Source organism: Cetorhinus maximus, unplaced genomic scaffold (genome assembly GCF_964194155.1).
Source record: "Cetorhinus maximus unplaced genomic scaffold, sCetMax3.hap1.1 HAP1_SCAFFOLD_926, whole genome shotgun sequence".
NCBI lineage: Eukaryota > Metazoa > Chordata > Chondrichthyes > Lamniformes > Cetorhinidae > Cetorhinus > Cetorhinus maximus.
The window spans coordinates 43,729-66,352 of NW_027596868.1; the positions used below are offsets into that span (position 1 = coordinate 43,729).

The 22,624-nt window shown below is 49.0% G+C and overlaps 1 protein-coding gene and 1 pseudogene across 1 annotated transcript in view; one reads left to right on the forward strand and one right to left on the reverse strand.

The window, feature by feature from the left end:
* The window catches only part of LOC144675275 (zona pellucida sperm-binding protein 3-like), a 65,403-nt gene that overhangs the window by 35,277 nt on the left and 7,502 nt on the right, over positions 1-22,624 (reverse strand). The gene's annotated exons all lie outside the window — the stretch shown is intronic.
* LOC144675276 (U2 spliceosomal RNA) lies at positions 22,349-22,522 on the forward strand (annotated as a pseudogene).

Consider the following 22,624-nt stretch of genomic DNA (forward strand, 5'->3'; position numbering starts at 1 on the left):
CAACTCCGCCGGCAAGCCGTCGCTTCCGAGAGTTTTACTCTTCTCCAAGGACTCAAGGGCCTTAGTCAGTTCATCAGGATTTAGCGGTTTGTCCAGGCTCTCCCGCGTACTGCTGTCTAAGACCTCCATGATAGAGGATAGGAAGGACTGGGAGGCCGTGCTGTCCGAGGGCTTCACGTCATACAATCCGGCATAAAAGGATTTGCTGATGCTCAAAATGTCGGACTGCGATGACTTTACTGAGCCGTCTTCTTCCTTCTGGCTGCTGATCACAGAGCTCCTTCTGTGTACTTTTTGGAAGAAGAAATGTGAGCACGTCTCATCCTGCTCCACGGAGCGGACTCTAGAACGGAAGATGATCTTGGAGGCCTCCGAGGCAAAGTGCGAGGCTTGCTGGCTCTTCACCCCTTGGAGTTCCTCCTTGACATCGACCCCAATCGACCGCAGCCGGAGCAGATTCTGCATGTTTTTCTGGAGTCGGGACATTTCCCTCTGTTCCTTTCTAGCTTTCTGGGTGCCTTTGAGGATGAAAAACCTCTTGATGTTTCCCTTGATCGCTTCCCACCAGGGTGTCAGGGACTCAAAGAAGGGTTCCACGGTTCTCCAACCTTTGTAATCCCTCTTGAGCTCCTCAATGTTCTCTGGGGTCAGCAGTTGCACATTTAGCTTCCATGCCCCACTGCCCACCCTATGGTCCTTCTCTAAGTGGCAGTCCACCAGTAGGAGGCAGTGGTCAGAGAAAAACACCGGCTTGACGTCGGTGGATCTGACTGTGAATGCACGGGACACAAACAGGAAGTCTATCCTGGAACGAATGGACCCGTCTGGCTGCGACCAGGTGTATCTACGCTGCGCTCCGTCTGCAGGGTTGCTGAAGACGTCGTGCAGCTTGGCATCCTTAACTGTTTCCATCAGGGATCTGGACGTAGCGTCCAATCTGCTGTCGGCCCTGCTGGATCATCCAGCCGCATCGATGATGCAGTTGAAGTCACCGCCCAGAATGACCGGCCTGGAGGTCACCAGCAGCAGTGGGAGCTGCTGAAAAACCTCCAGCCGCTCAGCCCCTTGTGACGGGGCGTACACGTTAATTAACCGGAGTGGAGCGTTCTTGTACATTACGTCTGCTACGAGGAGTCGCCCGCCCACCACCTCCTTGACCTCGGAGACGGTGAAGTTGCCTCCCCGCAGCAGAATACCCAGGCCGGAGGAACGAGAGTCGTTTCCGCCCGACCAGATCGATGGCCCGTGGGACCACCATCGTGACCATTGCCTGTAGGAGCTGAGGTGCGGTATCGCACACTCCTGCAGAAACAACAGGTCAGCTTTGACCTTGGCTAGGTAGTCCAAGGTCGCAACACATCGCGTAGTAGATTTAATGCTACGCACATTTATGGATACAATCTTTAAACCCATTTTAAAGCATTTATTCTCCTACCAAACCCATTGTCTCTGAGAGTCCCAGACCTTTAGTCTGCTCCTTCACCCGTAGTGAGCTCAAATTCCTTCACTTTGGATGGGCTGAGGTAGATCTCCTTGGCAGTGTTCTGCTCGGGTGGCATCTGGGGGTTCGCGTAGAGAGCGGGTTTTGAGATGACATTTGCTGGAGAAGCTTCTCCAAAACTCACCCGCTCTGGGGCGTTGCTGTTCCCGGCTTCCCGGAGCTGGGGTGCGATGATTGCCTCACTGCTCCCAGATTCCAGGGGCTGTGGTGCACTGGCCTCCTCAGGTTGCAGGCAAAGTTGGGGTGCGCTGGTCTCCTTGTTGTCTCCAATGTTCTGGAGCTCGGGTGTCTCGTCCTCCAATGCCCTGGAGCTTTGCCGCCTCTTCTGTAGGTGCCGCCCTGGCACTTCTTCATCCGAAGAGCTGCTGCCTTTGTCATCCATGTCGGATGGGAGACGCCTCTTCCCACTTGTCTGGGAAGTGGCTTTGCTTCTTCTTCGCACCTTCTTCCTTTTGGCTCTCTTCACCGTCCGCCACTCCCCCTGCTGATTTTCCACTGCTGCCTCCTCCTCCATTGATTCGCTGTCCTGAGGACTGGGAGGTTCAGGGGGTAGTGCTGTTGATTGGCTCTCTGTTGCTTCAATCTCTTCATCCACCTTGTCTCTCTCTGTGTCCTCCTTTCTCCCTTTGAGCTCCCTGGGGGCCTTGGTGGTTGGAGTGACACGAAGCATTTCTTCTGCTTCCCCCTCGTTGGCTTTGGCTGCCTGTGCGTAAGTACGGCAGCGTTTGGGGCAGGTCCTGTAGAGGTGACCTGCCTCGCCACACAGGTTGCAGCACTTGGCCTGTTTGCAGTCTTTTGTCTGGTGCCCTTCCTGTTTGCAGATCTTGCAGAGGGAGGCGCTGCAGTTGGCCGCCACATGACCAGCCTTGCCACATGAGCGACAATGCTTGGGTTGCCCAGCGTAGACCAGGTAGCCACGGTTTCCCCCGATAGCGAATCTGGAAGGAGGGTGGAAAATGGCTCCCTTACCGTCGGTCTTTAGCATGACCTTAAACTGGCGTTTGCCTGTCCAGATCCCCAACTCGTCTCGAATCTCGGTGCCGCTCCCCACCTTATCGAAGTACCTGGTGAGGAAGGTGACCACGTCGACGACAGGGACGAAGGAGTTGTACAGATGCACCGTGACCACACGTTCCCGTTGCAACGGCAGAGAAAAGAGCGGCTCCGCTGTCAGGATCTTCATCTCCGGCAGGTCTCTTTTTTCCTCGAACACCCTCAGGAGCTGGACGCAGTCTGCCACCCGCTTGAACGTCACGTCGAAAAATCCAGCGCTGGGGAAGTCCTGCAGGGATACGATCTCCGGAGCTTCAAAGCCGCACGCCTTCAACAGGATCCTCCTGGCGAAGAAGACCCGATCCATAGGTGATCCTCCTTCGCTGTGGTTCACCGTGACTCGGACGGTGTTAGATACCCCATGGTATGGATTTTGATTGGTTATAGCCTTTGCTTCCCGACCTTGCCTTGGCAGAACCATGATAATGTTCTCTCCCGTGCCAGGTAACCAACAAATTTCGGGCAGGCAAAAGAGCGACGTTCAATGAATTGATGATCCTCCAGCTGCAGTTGATTTCGTCTCGGTGTGTGTCCCTGGGAACAGCCCATCGAGCACAGAGTCCTGTGTCACGGAACTGCTCGGGGTGAACCTCGACAAAAACCACGACAACTTTCTCCAGGCTTTCTTTGGAAAGGCACATTCCACAAGCAGCCACATCGAGGGCAACGTGCAGAGGGGGTGAGACTCCTGGTGTGTAGGAAGGATCTGACGGGGAGGGCCTTTCTCACCACCAGACAAGCTATGTCTTGGTGCTTGGTGGAAAGTTCTGGCAATGAGGCATTTTGCTAAATGACTTTGACAGTCTGCTCAGCGAACCATCTGACAGGATCCACCATCTGTTTTTCACGCACAGCCTATAGGACAATACGTGCCAACCACTGCCTCGTGGACTTCTGGCCAAAGCTGTTTCTCTGTATAAATTTTTCCACGAGGGACAGGTGGTACAGCACGGTCCAACTACTTGGAGTGTTCCGCGGCAGCGTGGTCAGACTCATCCTTCGCAACACCGGGGACAGGTAGAACCTCAGCACGTAGTGACACTTGGTGTTTGCGTACTGAGGGTCTGCACCCAGCTTGATGCAGCCACACACAAAGGTGGCCATCAGGATGAGGGCGATGTTGGGCACGTTTTTCCCCCTTTATATAGAGGTTTGTACATTGTGTCCCTGCAAACCTGATACCTTTCCAACCTCCAGATAAAGTGAAACATGGCTCGGGGAATCACCACCACGCAGGAGTGAGGAATGGGCCAGTTGTGTGCGAAAGATTGCAGAAATCTCCAAGGCACAGAGCTGCCTGAGGGAGATTAGTTTAAGTTTTAAACATGTAAATAAAGAAATTAAAACATTTTAAAACCTGTCCCCTCATGTGACAGTGTCTCATGAGTTGGGGCATGTCAATGAATTTTTTAAAAAATTTTTATTCAATTTTTAAACATTTCATGAAGCCTCATCCCGCCTGTGGATTAACAATAATACTGTGACGGGTGAATTTCTGGAGTGTGTACGAGATGGTGTTTTAGGCCAGCATGTCGAGGACCCAACTAGGGAACAGGCCCTAGATTTGGTATTGTGCAATGAGAAGGGGGTAATTAATAACCTTGTTGTACAGGGTCCTTTAGGGAACAGTGAGTATAACATAACAGAATTCTTCATTAGGCTGGAAAGTGAAGTAGTCCGACCTTGGATTTCCAAAAAGCATTTGATAGGGTGCCACATCAAAATATATCACATTTACAGGTTCCCCTAATCCACATTACTGGTCAAAGAACTCTCATAAATTAGTCAAACATAATATCCCTTTCACAAAACCATGTTGTCTCTGCCTAATTGTAATCAGATTGACCAGCAGCAGAAGTTCCATTCTCACCTCGTTAAGGCTGCCCCCAGCAAATCATCATTGTGGGGCAACCCTTTTTAATGTCAGCAAACTGCTGACAAACTTGTGAACCAGCAGCGGCGGGGCGCGAGCAATACGACCCCTTGTAAAATTCAGCCCATAAGAACATAAGAAATAGAAGCAAGAGTAGGCCATTTGGTCCCTCAAGCCTGCTCTACCATTTAGTTAAAATCATGGCCTTAACTCCACTACTCCGCCTGCTTCCATTAACCATTGATTACCTTGTAGATCAAAAATCTGTAAGTCAGCCTTAAATATGTTCAATGACCAAACCTCCCCTGCTCATTGGGGTAGAGATCTCCAAAGATTAACATCCCTAAGAGAGGAGCCTGCTCATCTCCATTTTAAATGGGAGACCCCTTATTTTGAACCTGTGATTCCTAATTGTACATTTCCCACAGGAAAACATCCTCTCAGCCTCCACACTGTCAAGCCCCTTCAGAATTTTATATGTTTCAATAAGGTCAACTCTCATTCTTCTGAATTCTAATGAGTAGAATCCCAACCTGCTCAATCTTTCCTCATCCTAGGAATCAACAAATGAACTTCTCTGAACGACCTCAATGCAAGTGTATCCATCCTTAAATAAGGAGATCAAAACTGTACACCGTATTCTAGGTGTGATCACACCAATGCCCCGTACAGTTATAAGAAAATTTCCCGACTTTTATTTGGGATCCATTGCAATTGGAAGTCCAGTCCTATGCAGGGTAGCCCCTCTGGTTTTCCCACCAGACCAAAACCAAATCTCAGTTATTGCTCTAATCTCCAAAATACATTGAGCTAACTTTCTGATTGTAATGCTGACAGTAATCTGTTTTTAAAATATAGCTTACTGCCAGGCCATGCAATTATTTTTTATTATGTTCAGGGCAGTCGGTAAATATACTGGTTGTTGTTGTGATACATTATCCCTCCTTCTCCTCCTAAATTTCTCAAGTCTTTAAAACAGTGGAAGTTACAGTTTTCTCAGTTGCATTTGTTTGTTGCCCTTTAGAACAAAACTGTTCATGTTTCCAATGAGATGCTGAAGCATACTGCCAGAAAGCTTGGGTCAGTATCTCTAAAACTCTGCACAGCTCAGCTCATCCTGCATCTCCTGATCATGAGCTGTCTGTGAACGATTCTAATTGCAAAAAGGAATAGAGTGATGAATGGCTGAGACTCACTCCTTTGTTTATTCTTTCACAGGAAGTGGCCATCACTGGCTAGGCCAGCATTTATTGTCCATCCCTAATTGTCCTTGAGAAGGTGGTGGTGAGCTGCCTTCTTGAACCACTGGAGTTCCTGTGCATCCACAGTGCTGTTAGGGAGGGAGTTCCAGGCTTTTGACCCAGTAATAGTGAAGGAACAGTGATATATTTCCCAGTCAGGATGGTGTGTGGCTTGAAGGGGAACTTGCAGATGGTGGTGTCCCCATGCATCTGCGTCCTTGTCCATCTAGGAGGTAGAAGTTGCAGGTTTGGAAGGTGCTACTCTGCTGTTAGAAAAGCTGTTAAAAGTTCTTACAACATTGTTGTCTCAGGAATTACTAGAGATGAGGTGTTTCTCAAAAAACTTTTTTGCTCTTCTCAAAGACTTTTAAAACACTTGATAAAACCTCATCCCACCCGTGGCTGAGGTTTTGTGAAAAATGCGAAGGCCGCCTGGGCTTTTCGCCTGCTCGACAACCTTAAAGTTGGATGGGCAGCTCAGCTAATTGAATTAATTACAATTTCAATGGCCTTAATAGGCCTTTGACAGTTCGGCGGGTGCCACACGAGGGGGCATATTTTAAACATTTTTATTTCCCTTTATTTAAATTTACAAATGTCAAACTGATCTCCCTGAGATCTCTGTGCCTCAGGGAGATCTCTGCGTTCTTTCGCGTGCATGTGGGGAAGAGCACAGGGAACGACTCAGGGAATCCCCCACCCCCTCTCCGCACAGGGAACAACTCAGGGAATCCCCCACTCCCTCCCCGCACAGGGAACAACTCAGGGAATCCCCCACCCCCTCTCCGCACAGGGAACAACTCAGGGAATCCCCCACTCCCTCCCCACACAGGGAACAACTCAGGGAATCTCCCACCCCCTCCCCCGCACAGGGAACGACTCAGGGAATCCCCCACCCCCTCCCCGCACAGGGAACAACTCAGGGAATCCCCCACCCCCTCCCCCGCACAGGGAACGACTCAGGGAATCCCCCACCCCCTCCCCCTGCACAGGGAACAACTCAGGGAATCCCCCAGCCCCTCCCCCGCACAGGGAATGACTCAGGGAATCCCCCAGCCCCTCCCCCGCACAGGGAATGACTCAGGGAATCCCCCAGCCCACCCCCCGCACAGGGAACGACTCAGGGAATCCCCCCCACCGTTAATTGGCCCACCCACATAAAATGGCAACTCGCCCCCCTCGCCCCCGCCCCCCGCTCCGGCCCCGCCTCCATCTCTATATTTTGCCCTCGACCCGTTTCTCTCCCATTTGATTCTCCATCGCCGCGCGCGCCATTCTTTTTACCGCCAAAACCAACCGCCGCTTCCCGATCGCCAGCAAAGGCCGCGTGACCCGGCTCAAACCTCGCGAGAGGACCCCGGAGCCGCGTCACGTGACAATGGGTAGTTAAGGCGCCGGCGGAGCCCCCGTTCCTCCAGAGGGGAGGGTTTTGGAATTTGTTTCGTTGGGAACGCTCTTGGGGGAAAGTGAGGGGAGGCAGGGAGGGGGAAACGGGCCGAATGGTCTTCAGTCCGATGAGGGTGGGTGGAGAGCTCGGGCTTGGCCAGTCACATCGACACTCGATGTCCGGGTCTCTCCGCTCTTTCCAAAGATTCTTGTGACATTGAGGCTTTTTCTGCTGTTTCCATCCGGATGAAGCAAATGTGGCTGCAACAAAACAAGGCCAATGCGGTGAGACATTGTGTAGAATGTACTGCCTGGAAAGATGCTGGAAGCCGATGCAATAATTTCCCTAAAGGAATTGGACATGAGCTTGAATAGGGAAAATGGCTGGGGTTGGGGGGAGAGCAGAGGAATGGGATGAATTGGATCTTTTAAAGAGCCAGCACAGCCTCAATGGTCGAATGGCTGCCTTTTTTTAATGTATGATTTTATACAGTGAAGAATCAATGGGAATCTGCATTGGTGCAAGAATTCATCAAATTAATCCTCATTAATTTAGCGTTTAATTAGTTTCCTGTTTCAAGAAGCTGCTGATAATTTCAGGAGAGTATTTATATTTTCCTGATGCTCTGGACATTGGTGAGAAGTTGTGTAAACATCAACAGCTTGTGTTTTTATGCAGGCTCTCCCCATAAAAGGATGCCCCAAACTGCTGAATTTTTTAAGTGCTGTCACTTATTGTAAAGAGTCAACACTAAAATGGAAGCCCTTTGGCAAAACTGTTCACTGATTTTAAACTCCTCAGGAGTTCCCTCCCACTCTGAACTGTTTCCACCTGCCTGTATTTCTCTATTCCCCTCTGTCAATTATTCATTAAGGCTCCCCTTAAATGTTTGCAATCTCTTTTACTACTCCATGGTAGTAAGTTTCATCAGAGTATGCAAGTATTTTCTTTTTAAAATCTTGAATTTAGTGGTTCTTGTATTCATTTCAGCAAATGTGGGACCCCTTTCCCCCAGCAGGCTGTCATTGACAGCAGTGAGTGTTCATCTGTTCTTATCGTGTAATTGATCTCCGTATATTTTCTGAACATCAACTTGAATAGGCAAACAAAGTACCCCTCTCAACGGGAATGAATGAAAATTTTTCAGAGCAAATGGATTTGCCGTCCTCCTTCAAATTCCTGAGGAAGCGGACCCTTTTGTGAGCAGGGCTAGAAGGGGTGGAATGTACAGAAGAATGGGTAAAGAGCGGTCTCCTCGGGTGACTCAAGGGGTTCACACAGACTCGAGGGTCAAATGGCCTCCCTTTGCATTGTTACATTCCATGGTGACTCCAAAGCAGGATGGTGTGTTACTCAGCAAGGCTTGCAGGCAATGCTATCGTGAACTGGGACAATCAAGATTGTCTGTACAATTTGTTGCAGCATCAACTACAGTTGTCACCTGAAGCTTCATATGGCAATGTTCATTTAGTGAAATGCTTCCTTAGAGTAGATCAGGCAGGCATCAATTTGCCCTAAAATCCTGGAGCTGTGTAAAGTCTGAACAAGTGACATGACATAGATGTTAAGTGTTCTGAATGGGTGCACCACATTTACAACACTTGCATTTGGCAGGGCGGTGATAAGTTAATTTTTTTTTAAAGAAAGGAAACATGGGCTAGGGCGAGTCCTGAGCTCTGTTGGTAATTAGGACACAACTGATGTGGTGGGCAGATGCTGATACTGGTCAGATGGAATATTGGAAGTGGAAATGGAGGTGAAATGGGTGCAGTGCCACCACCAAATGTAACATCATTTTAACTTCCCAGTGTTTAATGCAGTTTGTTCGTGTAATACACGATTAAGTTTAAAAACAAAGACTGGAATATGACCTTGGAAACTCTCAAAAAAATGTCCAGATTTTTAAAGAGCACTACTCTGGTTTGGTTTTCCCTTTTCTTTAACAGGGGGATATGCAGCTGTAACATGGGCCTTCTAAGCAGTGACTCTTGGCAGAATGTTTCGTGGCCAGTTTCTGCTGTGTGATTTCTAGCATTTCCAGCGACTTTCTGCCCTGGGGTTTCACCTCAGCATACGTATTGTGCACCTCTTGTGCACACTTCACAAGCTTGCTACTGCCAGGATTACTACTTTGCTTTACTTTGCAAAGTAAGCTACACTTGATTGATCCTCAGTGCTAATTTTGCAGTTTGGATGGTGCTGAATATGCTAAAGTTCATCCTGAGGCATCCAAGTCCATGATATTACCCTCACTGCTTAAGCAATCCTTGGCCATAGGCATATACCTGCTGCATAATCCATTTGGTCAGTGTCAGCCCTGATAATTTTTGTGTATTAAATAAACCAATATCATTAGAGAATGATGGTAATACTCAAAAATATAGTACACACGCAATTTCCCTTCTTCTCCAGTCTGAAGTTGCTGGCCATTAGTGACTGAAACTCATAAACATTTTGATTATTATCAATGATGCAGAATCCCTGCATTTGAAGAACACTCTTTTTTTCAATTTGTGTGATTACATCTAATAATGACCCTGGAACAAATTCCAGGCAGATTCTGTGAATCTGCTTTTACAAGCTCCGCTCCTTCTTCCAATCACAGCACCTCTTGCAGACGGAGAGCTTCAAATGCAAAGGGGAATGAGCTAGTTGATTGGGTGAACCTGCTGAAAGTAATGTCTGGGAACAGTGGAATCAAGTTAAAGCTTAACTGTTTTTATTGTTAATTCAACAATTTACAGACTTTATTACATCCTTTAGGAGGAAGGGACTTGCCTGAAGGTGGCAGCTCCAAGTTTTACTTCGTGGACTTTTTTTGTACAATTATCACATGAGAGATCTGGATGGGCATTTTGCTCATCGTGTCCAGAGGTGAAATGAGAACTAGCAGAATGTTGACTGAAGCTTTGCACTTTCACACCGATTTTAATTTGGCGGGGAGGTTTTCTTTCCGGGACAGAGATGGGCATTTTACAAGATGCAGGCGGCAAATCAACTTGCAGATTCACACTGTCGGCACGAAGCTTAAATGACCAAATAGTGTCTATGGGGGAGAATTGTTGATACACGTACCTATAGGGTGTAATAGACAGAGATACCTTGATGTCAACTGGCCCACAAGTTTCAGTTCCCAGCACGTGCACCTTCGTATTGAAGCTCAGAGCTGGCAATGTGAATTCATAACTTGCACCTTTTATAGAGCCTGCTATTACATACTGACTCAGCTACAGTTAAGAATTAATGTTTTCAAAAGCACTTGAAGTTATGAAGCCACAAGATATTAAGTAATTACATAAAAAGACAGACAATTAAGCACAGCTTGCTTTTGTGTCTGTCTGGGGGTTGAGTAACTGGAATTTTGAAATTGCTGAAATTGTCTGGAGTTGGATTCCAGACTTTGATTTTTCTTACATCCCCTCCAAAACTTTCAAGAAAAGGATCATTAAAGGAAATTGCATGATGGTTCAAACCGCAATGCAGGTGCTGTAGTGTCCGGACTGTCACATGACCGGCTGCGAGAGAAACGCAGCTGGGAAGATGCTGTGTTAACAGGAGTGCAGTAATATCTTAACAGGAGCAATTACAGCACGAAGATATCGGGATTGGGAGGGTCCAAAATAACAGGCAACACTGAATTAACGCAAGAGTTAATTGAATTCATCTCTGAAAACAACACTGTTGTGACTTTCTCAATTCACTGGACCACTTCTAATGCAGTAACTTTAAACTGGTGCTGAAAACTGACAGGTATGTTGGCTGTATATTTCTGCTCTGTTTCTCTGCAGGATTCCTTTCTGTGGCATATCCCATGGGTGCTGGGCTGGCCCAATCCTGTGAGCTGCCCACTTGAGCAGATTTCAGTTGCACAAAGCGCCATTGTAACTGAAAGCTATTTTATCTACATTCGGACTTACACCCACAGGGGTTACTGGATAGCGAGGTGGGAATGTGACTCCTGGTCCAACTTCCCCTTTGCGGCTATAGGGCACGGAGGCTAACTGCAGCATCCTTCCTGCAGGTGGCGATACAGCTACCTTAATGTCTGAGGTGCAATGACGAATGAGGCTCCATCTCTAAAGGGAGACAGTGACCTCCATCTGTCAGAGGATCGGCCCTGAGATCAGCTCTGACTGTGTGGGTGGACACCCCATGCCAGTGTCGCTGAAGGTCACTGTGGCCCTCAACTTCTATACCTCTGGCTCTTTCCAGGGGTCAGTGGATAATCTTTGTGGAGTCTCCGAGTCAGCTGTCCACAGTTGTCAAGCAGGTGACAGACACTCTGTTCTAATGTAGTGGCATTTATTTAAGTTGAGTGCCATGAGGTTGACAGGTGAGGTGCTGAGCACCTTTTGGACAGAGTAATGTGGGACGCACTGGCTGAAAGGGTGGTGGAGGTACAAACCCTCCTCAGATGCTATAAGTCTTTGGATGTGCAGCAGCGATGCCATGGCATGTTAGGCCATGGGGATAGGGGTCACACATGGGGTAAGGTGTCTTTGGAAGGTGCTAGAGACGCACATCCTCAAGGGGACGAGGGACCTTTTGTGTATGACCCACACGTCTGACTGTATCAGTCTGTGAATGAGCAGTGTTGCTGCATTAACGATTGCAGCAACCATCAGTGCTTTGGATGGTGGGAAGACAGAGTGGATGGGACTGTGACCCTCAAATACCTGGCTGCTGCACCCCAGCCTCGCCGACACCTGCCGACCTGGCCATCTGCCTCCTCCCCAGCTGCATGGCCTGCTCCTCATAAGTGGTGAGGTGCTGCAGCACGGTGTGCCCACCACCAGTCCGCAGACGCTCCTGGCTATTGTTCTGTTTGTGTCTGCAGAACAGAGAAGAGGATTTATTGGGGCTGATCGCTCATGTACTCTGCACGCCGCACCCTGCACCCCAACCACAGTGGCCCATCTGAGGCCTCCAGCGGCTCCTGTCCACACTACTGGTGATCAGTCCCCAGAAGATAGTCCGGCTGCTCCCAACCCCCTGCCCCAACGGACACCTTGGACACATTCGGCGTCCATCACTTTGAATAGCACACGGGTCTTAGCGCTCATGGCAAGGAGGCGCAACTAGGTGCAGTGCCGATGCCAGCAGATGGCTCTTAGCCACGACACCTTGAGGCTCCCCTTCCACCATCTCATCACCATCAATAAGACATGTGTTGGAGTTCTGAGTATGTGTCTAGCTGCCTCCCCTGCAGGTTGCCCCCAGACTACTCAAATACCACAAACACCAACATATGCTGCGGGGAGAACCCATCTTCTCTTCAACCACTAAGGCTGATGTAAACATGGTCACTATGTGTTTGCCCACCCAGCGTGTGCTAAATGCCCAATGCAGTAACAACACTAAGACGTGGGGGAGGGGGCCTCAAAGGCTAACGCTACCTCCTGGGTAAAATGGCCAAGGCTGACATGGTCCTCACCCTTCCAGAGCGCAACAGATCATTGAAGCGCTTGTGGCACTGGGTTCCTGTGTTCCACACAGCATCTTGAGAGCTTACTGCCTCCGCCACCTCCTGCCATGCCTGCCTGGTTACGTGGGGGGCCCTCCTCCTCCCATCCTCCAGAAACAACACCTCCCAATGATTTGACACCTCTTCCAGGAGGGCAGCAAGGCAGGCATCGGGGAACTGAGGGGCACATTGGCCCCCGCGCTGGCCTACCCTTCAGCCTGCCCCCCTCCTCCTCCTCTACCCTCACCTCTTCTGGAGCTCGGTCGCTGGTCATGGTGAACAGCCTAAAGGAGGCTGCCTGGCCTTTCTTTATACAGACTGCCAGTTCCCCATTGGAACCAGCGGTCTGAACACGCCCGCTGCAGACTTGAATTTCCCGCTGAAGACGGGAGTCTGAAACACGCTGGGCGGGCCTTAATTGGCCTGCCCGCACAAAATGGCGGTGCGGCCCGTTTTGCCAGCAGCGATTGGCTCCGCGCCCACTGCCGATTGGGTCGGGCCCACCCGCCCGACAAACACACAATTCAGCCCATGGTTGCAATGACAGATATTGTGACCTCGGTGCACGGCACTCTTCCCTCCCACTGGCACCCCAACTTCACTGCTGCCGGTAGACCTGGGCGCATGGCGCGCCTCCTGCTCGTATCTGGTGAGAATGAACAATTGTGCCAACCCTCCGCCAGTCTGCATCTGTTCAGCGTTATTGTGTGAGGTCTGAAAGGAGAGAGGAGCATTGATTAGTCCACCCTGTACCTGGATCGCCATTGCAGCCCTGCCACCCCCACCTGAGTGAAACATCGCAGGGCTCATGTGAATCTTGACCCTGGAGCTGCCGTACACTCACTCTAAGCAGCCAGGGCTGTGACCCCCTTGTCTAGATGCTGCCTCCATCACATTTACCACTCGCACTGTATCACCTTCCAAAGCAAGGAAGCACTACCACTTAGAACGCCAAGGGCAGCAGATGGATGGCTGCCCTGCTAGCTCGAAGTTCCCCTCCCAGTCAGTCAGCATCCTGACTTTGAAATGTTTCAGTGTTCCAGCAAATCCTTCAGGTCTCCCCCAAAGCAGTCCTGTTGGTGCAAGTGCACCACGTGCAGCGGATACAGAAGGAAGCTCAGCACCACCCTCTCAGGGTCAGCTAGGTATAGGCAATAAATGCTGGCTCAGTCAGCCAAGGCCACATGCCGTGAAAGGGGTGGGGTTAGGGAACCTCCTCTTTTACACACCCCACTCCCCATCTCACCTGAAGATTCTATACCCCAGAATATTGAGCAGCCAGTCCTGCCCCTCCCTCAACCATGTCTCTGTAATATATCTCCACGTATTAATCAACACCCTCAACTTATCTGCCTTACTCGCAAGACTCCTTGCATTAAAATAAATACCATCCAGCCTTGCCATGCTCCCTTGTGCCTTAACATGACTATATATGCTCTGCCTTCCAGACTGACTCTGTTTTTCTTCTATACTTGTCTGTACATCACCCCTGCTATACCTCCACTCTGTATCCCACACCCCCGGCCAAATTCGTTTAAACCCCCATCAACAGCACTAGCAAACATCGCAAGTATGTTGGTCCTGTTCAGGTACAACCCGTCGGACTTGTAAAGGTCCCACCTTCTCTGGAAGTGGATCCAGTGATCCAGGAATCTAAACCCCTCCCTCCTGCACCAACTCTTCAGCCACTCATTTATCTGCTCCATCAGCCTATTCCTATACTCAACTAGCACATGGTACAGGGAGTATTCCAGAGTGTGCAACCTTTGAGGACCTGCTTTTCAATCTGCTACCCAGCTCCCTAAATTCTTGTTGTAGGAGCTCATCCCTCTTTCTACCTATGTCATTGGGACCAATGGAAACCATGATCTCTGACAGTTTGCCCTCCCCCTTCAGAATGCCCTGCAGCTGTTCAGTGACACCCTTGACCCTGGCCCCTGGGAGACACACACCATCCTGGAGTCACGTCTGTGGCCAGAGAAATGCCTGTCCGTACCCCTCAGGATTGAGTCTATAATCACTATTACTCTTCCTCTCTTTCTCCTCCCACCTTGTGAGACTGGGTTCTGGCTCGCCCTCCCCAGAGGAGCCATCACTCTCTCCGTTTTCCAACACAGAGAAACTGTTCTTTAGTGTGATGCACTCTGGGGCTTTCCTGACTACCTGCCTGCCTCCCTTCTGACTGGTGGTCACCCATTCCTCCTCTGTCTGCACTTTGTAAACTGCAGGGTGACCATGTCTAAAAACATGCTATCCACGTAACACTCAGCCTCATGGATGCACTGCTGTGCTTCCAGCCGCCGCTCAAGCTCCAAAACCCGGCACTCAAGCTGGTCAAACCGGTGGCACTTCCTGCAGATGTGGTCATCCAGACTGCCAGGAGTGTCTAAGACTTCCCACATACTGCAGGCCGTACAACACACGGGACTGAGCTCTCCTGATCAGTAAATATTCTTACCTTACAGTTAAGCCAAGTAGAGTAGAACATTATTTCAGTTTTGTTCTTCTATAAAAAGCTAGAACTCATGCCTTTCCTTAGTGTAGCTTTAAAGTGGAGAAAAACAACTTGCCCACTACCTACCAATCTGCTCTTTGCTTTGCTCTGATGTCTGCTTTCCTCAGCCTTCTTGAATTCTGGTGGGGTTAGCTGCTGCTCCGACCGGCTCGATCTGGGCCTTGACCCTCAGGATTTTATTGAGAAACTCTGCTGGCACCGTTCAGCACCTGCTGCTGCTCCGACTGGCTCGATCTGGGCCTTGACCCTCAGGACTTTATTGAGAAACTCTGCTGGCACCGTTCAGCACCAGCTGCTGCTCCAACTTGCTCTTGTAGGCGGTGGACAGGGTTTGGGGAACTAGGAGGTGTTACTTGCCACAGAATTCCCAGCCTTTGACCTGTTCTTGGTCCAGTTCTGTTTTGGTCAAATGGTAAGCCCCAGGTTGTTGTTAGTGGGGGTTTCAGCAATATTAATGCCATTGAATGCCAAGGGGCAATGATTTAAATTTTCTCTTGTTGGAGATCGTCATTGGCAATTTTGCAGTGCCACAAGGGTGCTCATTCTGAGTTTTTTACGTCGCTCGTTGGTGTTGTAACTACCTCCTGGGATTGACCACAACCTTGCGCAGGACCTCCGTTATGCAGAGCAGGGTGGTCTCAAACGATATGACTATCGTGATGCCAGCAAAGCATGGAAAGTTGTACCAACAGAGAGAGAGAGAGAGAGCTTGTTCAGGTTAGTTCAACTTTTGTCTGGACACAATTATCCATAATCACATTATCTGATGGGTTGTCTATTCCGTAAACCATACAACAGTACAAAAAAAGAACAAACCGTTGCCCTACAATTTGCCTGATTACAATTCACAGCAAGCAGGGATCTGGCGAAGCAGTGCAAGTCTTTACTCACCCATTGAGGATTAGCTTCCATTGATCATATTATGGAAATTGGTTTTAACAAACCAGGTCTGTGTTGCATGTATTCAGAAGGGAGACCAGCTTCCAGCCTGGATACCACCTTTTGCAGACGACTGGGCTCTTGAGAGATGTTAGCTTGTCATGTCTTTGCTCTTGACCGGTGGAACAGGTTGAGGACACTCATCCCTTGTCAGTCATACAGCTAGCTGTATGTACCTCCACCCTGAGTACACAACATTTACCTGCAACCAAATAGTTGAGCTTTGTGGTTGACTATCTCAGACTTAGGTGGATACTCTTGGCCAACACTGCACCTGTTGTTCCTGGAGGAATGCAGGAAGGCACGACTCACTGTTTCAGAAGGTTCAAGACTGCCACAGCTACTGTAACCTATAAACTAGTGATGGGCGACCTAGGCTAGTGAGTGGGCCGTGTGAGTGGTTCCCCTCCATCTCAGTGGGCCACAAGATTGAAATCAGGCACGCGGACTAACCCTGGCCCCGTGAATAAGATTAAATATACTTAATACACACTGAATATTTCCTAATCAGTGATGGGAAATGTTTCCACAACTTCCTTCAAATTTGGAAGCTGTTGAGCACATTGGGCAGAACCCACTGTGAATTTGGCCATGTGAGAGGAATGGCGTATTTCATAATGTCTCTTAACGTGTTTTTTTGAACTGATTTATCACCTCGTTGCAAATTAAGCAAAATAGCCTCCCTTTCTGTTCCACAACACGATCCGGCCCCCAACACTCTCTTCCCATTCTGCCCTCATCGACGATTTTCCTCTTTTAGGCTACTTTTCCCTCTGTACTTTTTGATTTTGCACTTGATTCTCCTCCTTTATCAACACCACTTTGACACCGATCCATTATATAATTAGGGGCTAATTTAAATTACCGGCAAAAGTAACAATGCGCAACCTCCCACGTCCACCGGTCTTGTAACCAAGATGGTCTCGCGGGATAGGGTCATTTTGCTCACTGCACTTGCGTACCTGGAATTTGTGGGGTGTGCCGATTGAACCGTCAGGGTGCTTTGGATGCAGAGGGAGCGCACAGCTCTCAGTCAATGTTGTGTGCAATCAGCACACACCTCACTTCACGTGCCCTGGCTTTGCGTGAGTATCACTTCAGTAATACCAGTAAGAAAAGAACTACCCGGACAGAAACCAGCGGAATCTGGAAACCCAGTGTGAGGGCAACAGTCAACAAAGTGAACTCAGAACCCTGATGGGCCTGCAGGTTGCCCACCACTGCTATAAACTCAATGCCGCATGATTACTGAATGGGAGGTATTAACCTTCTCTGACCCTGGACAGCACACCTAGTTGGAATGACTAAGGTATTGTAACCTCTAACTCCCACGTCAGAGTAAGGTTTCAAAGGGAGTGACGAGGAATCAAATGATATTTATTTGTGGGGTGCAAATGTTACAGGTTTGGACTGATAAATGGAAGTAAGTTGTCCAGCTCTTAACTGTAAATGCACAAGGATTGCTTCAGTATCTGAGGAGTCGTGAATGATGCTGAACATTGCACAATCATCAGCAAACATCCCCACTTCTGACTTTGACAGAAGGAAGGTCATTAATGAAGTAGCTGAAGATGGTTGGGCCTAGGACACTACCCTGAGGAACTCCCGCTGTGATGTTCTAGAACTGAGATGATTGACCTCCAATAACCACAATCATTTTGCTTTGTGCTGGGTATGACTCCAACCAGTGGAGAGTTTTCTGCCAATTCCCATTGACTCCAGTTTTGCTAGGGCTCCTTGATGCCACACACGCTCAAATGCGGCCTTGATGTGAAGAGCAGTAACTCTCCCCTCGCCTCGGGAGTTCAGCTCTTTTGTCCATGTTTGAACCAAGGATGTAATGAGGTCAGGAGCTGAGTGACGCTTAATTATTGCTGAGTAAGTGCCACCCGATTGGAATGTGTCGACACGTTGCATCACTGCTGATGGAGAGTCATCTGTGGGGTGGTCATCGGCCAGGTTAGATTTGTCCTGCTTTTTGTGGACAGGACATATGTAGGCAGTTTTCTACATTGCTGGGTCGATGCCAGTGTTGTGATGCTGAACTGAAACAGCTTGCTTAGGGGGCGTGGTTAGTTCAGGAGCACAAGTCTTCAGTGCTATTGCTAGATGTTGTCAGGTCCCCTAGCCATTGCAGTATCCGGCCTTCAGCCGTTTCTTGATATCATGTGGAGTGAATCAAATTGGCTGATGACTGGCATATGTGATGCTGGGGACCTCCTGGAGGAGGCAGAGATGGATCATCCACTCAGCAGTTCTGGCTGAAGTCTTTTGTGCTGATTGTACTTGGCTCCCCCTTTAATTTAGGACGGGGATATTGGTGGAGCCACCTGTTCAGTTAGTTTAATTGTCCACCTCCATTCACATTTGGATGTGGCACTGCTGCCGATCTTAAATCTGATTCATTAGTTGTGGGATCACTTGGCTCTGTCAAATGCTGCTTTGTTTAGTAGGCAAGTAGACCTGTGTTGTGGCATGTCCCTCAAGTGCTTGATCCCTTTGGCCATCCATGTTGTTTGAAAAATATCAGCTGATAGTCAGTGAACCACAGGCTCTGCACAGTTGCTTTGTGGGACTCCATGAAGGCAGATGTTTGTGTGCTCCAGTGCCCATTGTGACCTGTGGGGTGTCTGGCTCTCCCAGTGTGACAGGACATTTGAGAGGAATGTAGCACAAAGTTGTTGGCAGAGCAAGGGTTAATGTAGGATTGGGGAACAGTACCACCCATGATATGATGTAGCGAGTCACATGACAGTAGACTATGTTGTAGAGTCTGAAAGGAGGCAGCAGGGAGACAGTCCATGCATGACGGTACCTTGGATATGTATATAGTTATGGGTTACCAAATAAATGGTTTATGTTCAACCAAACAAGTGAGACACCAAGCAACCTTACAACATGGTGCCAGTGAAGGATGGAGCCCAGAATCCCAGAGAAGCTGGAGAAGAAACCTAGATTCTCAAAGCATGAAAAACTAAAACCTAAGCCTGACCTGAGACACATGCACCTAAATGGAAGACACAGTTGGCGACAAAGCTCCATTGTAGACATGGAGGCGGAAGGACTCCACCAGGTCACACGGACGTCTGTTGTCAGACCTGTAGTGTCAAAGGTTCTAGCTAGATCAAAGTAAAAAGCAAAATTCACATGCGGCCAGACGGGTCCATCCGTTCCAGGATAGACTTCCTGTTTGTGTCCTGAGCATTTGTGGTCAGATCCACCAACGCCTGGACAAACCGCTAACTCCTGACGAACTGACTAAGGCCCTTGAGTCCTTTGAGAAGAGTAAAACTTCCGGAAGTGACGGCTTGCCGGCGGAGTTGTATTGGGCTCTGTGGGACTTGATCGGCCCAGACCTGCTAGAAGTGTACGAGAGTATGCTCCTGGCCGGCAGCATGTCAGAATCCATGAGGAAAGGCATCATCACCCTCATCTACAAACACAAGGGGGAAATTGGCGACCCTTTTCACTGTTGAATGTGGACTATAAGATTCTGTCCAAGGTCATCGCCAATCAGGTCAAATCCGCTCTGGAATTGGTGATCCACCCTGACCAGACCTGCTCTGTGCCAGGCAGGAAGATCTCTGACAGCCTCGCGCTGCTCAGGAATACGATTGCCTATAGAACCATAGAACACTACAGCACAGAAAACAGACCATTCGGCCCTTCTAGTCTGTGCCAAAATATTATTCCACTAGTCCCATTGACCTGCACCTAGTCCATAACCCTCCAGACCTCTCCCATCCATGTATCTATCTAATTTATTCTTCAAACTTAAGAGTGAGCCCGAATTTATCACATCAGATGGTAGCTCGTTCCACACTCTCACCACTCTCTGAATGAAGAAGTTCCCCCTAATGTTCCCCCTAAACCTTTCCCCTTTCACCCTAAAGCCATGTCCTCTCATGTTTATCTCTCCTAATCTAAGTGGAAAGAGCCTACTCGCATTTACTCTGACTATACCCCTCACAATTTTGTAAACTTCTATCAAATCTCCCCTCATTCTTCTACGCTCCAAGGAATAAAGTCCTAACCTGTTTAATCTTTCCCTGTAACTCAACTCCTTAAGACCCAGCAACATCCTAGTAAATCTTCTCTGCACTCTCTCAATCTTACTGATATCCGTCCTGTAGTTAGGCGACCAGAACTGCACACAATACTCCAAAGTTGGCCTCACTAATGTCTTATACAACCTCACCATCCCAACTCCTATACTCAATACTTTGATTTATGAAGGCCAGTATGCCAAAAGCTTTCTTTACAACCTTGTCTCCCTGTGACGCCACTTTCAGGGAATTATGTATCTGAACTCCCAGATCCCTTTGTTCCTCTGCACTCCTCAGTGCCCTACCATTTACTGTGTATGTCCTACCTTGGTTTGAGCTTCCAAAAATGTAAATGTAATCCTGCCTATGTGCAGGACAGGGGTGTGGACACCTGCCTCATCATCCTGGATCAGGAGAAGGCCTTTGACAGAATATCGCACACCTACATGGTGGATGTGCTCTCCAAAATGGGGTTTGGGGAGGGAATTCGCAATTAGATCCAACTGCTCTACACTAACAGCGCAGTCTCAATCAATGGGTGGGAATCAGATAGCTTTCCAATTAAATCTGGAGCCAGGCAGGGCTTCCCTCTGTCCTGTTTGTGTGTTGCATAGAACCCTTTGCTGAGTCCATCAGGAAGGATCCGGGCAAAAGAGGAGTGACAATCCCAGGCAGTGGAGGCACTCAGATCAAAGCCTCCCTGTACATGGACGATGTCGCCATCTTCTGCTCGGATCCACTGTCGGTGTGCAGACTGATCCACATCTGCGACCAGTTCGAACTGGCCTCGGGAGCCAAAGTAAATCGTGGGAAGAGCGAGGCCATGTTCTTTGGGAACTGGGCTGACCGATCCTTTGTCACCTTCACCGTCAGGGCTGACGGCCTGAAGGTGCTGGGGATATGGTTTGGAGGGACCGGGGCATGCATTAGAAACTGGAAGGAGCGAGGGTCTATGGTGCAAAGAAAACTGGGCATGTGGGAGTGACGCTCCCTCTCCATTACGGGTAAGAACCTGGTCATCAGGTGTGAGGCACTCTCGCTGTTGCTGTACGTGGCGCAGGTCTGGCCCATTCCACACTCCTGCGTGGTGGCGCTCACCCGAGCCATCTTCCGCTTTATCTGGAGGTGGAAAATGGATCGTGTCCGCAGGGACGCGATGTACAAGCCTCTAGATAAAGGGGGAGAAAATGTGCCCAACAAGCCCTCAAACTGTGTGAGGCTGCATCAAGCTGTGCGTAGATCCTCAGTACGCAAACACCAAGTGTCACTACGTGCTGAGGTTCTACCTGTCCCCGGTGTTGCGAAGGATGGGTCTGGCCACGCTGTCGCGGAACGCTCCAAGTAGTTGGACCGTGCCGTACCACCTGTCCCTGGTGGAAAAATCTATGCAGAGAAACACCTTTGACCACAAGTCCATCAGGCAGTGGTCAGCACGTAACGTCTTAGAGGCCCTGAGGGAAAAGGAGAGGGTGGATCCTGTGGGATGGTTCCCCGAGCAGACTGTCAAAGTCATTTGGCAGAATGCCTCATCGCCAGTACTTTCCAACAAGCACCAAGGCGTTGCTTGGCTGGTGGTGAGAAAGGCCCTCCCCCGTCATCCTTCCTACATGCCAGGAGTCTCACCCCCTCTGCACGTTGCCCTCGAGGTGGCTGTGGTGGGGAAGAGACCGTTGTTCACCTCCTTGTGGATTGTGCCTTTGCAAAGAAGGTCTGCAGAGAGATGCAGTGGTTTCTGTCGAGGTTCATCCTGAGCAGTTCTGTGACACAGGACTCTGTGCTTTACGGGCTGTTCCCAGGGACACACACTGAGACAAACATCAACTACCGCTGGAAGATCATCAACTCGATGAAAGACACTCTTTGGTCTGCCAGAAACTTGTTGGTCTTCCAGCGCAAAGAGTTGTCCCCGACCGAGTGTTGCAAACTGGCACATTCCAAAGTCCAGGACTACGTGCTGAGGGACGCACTAAAGCTTGGGGCAGCCACCACAAAGGCGCAATGTGGAAGGGTCGCTGTCTAAGACCTTTCTGCCATAGGGCACCTAGGGGCTGGGAAATGTTGAGAGCCCCTCGGGCTGCACAGCTGAAAATGAATGTCTGCAGTGAATACTAATTGTATTGAAGCACCTCAGAGAGCAACATGATGTATGTTGATAACTCCAATACCTTTGTCTGATTATCTGTAATGACCATATTGAAATGATTGTAATATTCATTGATTGTATTGATGCACCTTGTGATCCATGTGTAAAAGTTGAATCTGATTGTAGTTTTGTGATGGTGATTTTGAAATGTTTGTAATGTTCTTCCAGATATTTTATGAATAAAGTATATTTTTCATTAAAACAAAATCTGTTCTTATCAGTTTAATATCTGATACGTCCCTTATCCGGGGACCATATATTAAATTGATTTTTGGAGCAGGGAGATGGAACAGGATCTTTCTCCGTCCACTCCACACATCGACCTGGTATTGCAGCGTCTTCAGGAATGGTGCAGTTTTGCCCTCTACAGGGTGAAAGGGAAACTGAAAAGAAGAAAAAGTCATTCAGAGCATTGTCCTGCTTTCCATCATTGATCTGGTTGAACTGAACTTGTGCTGAGTG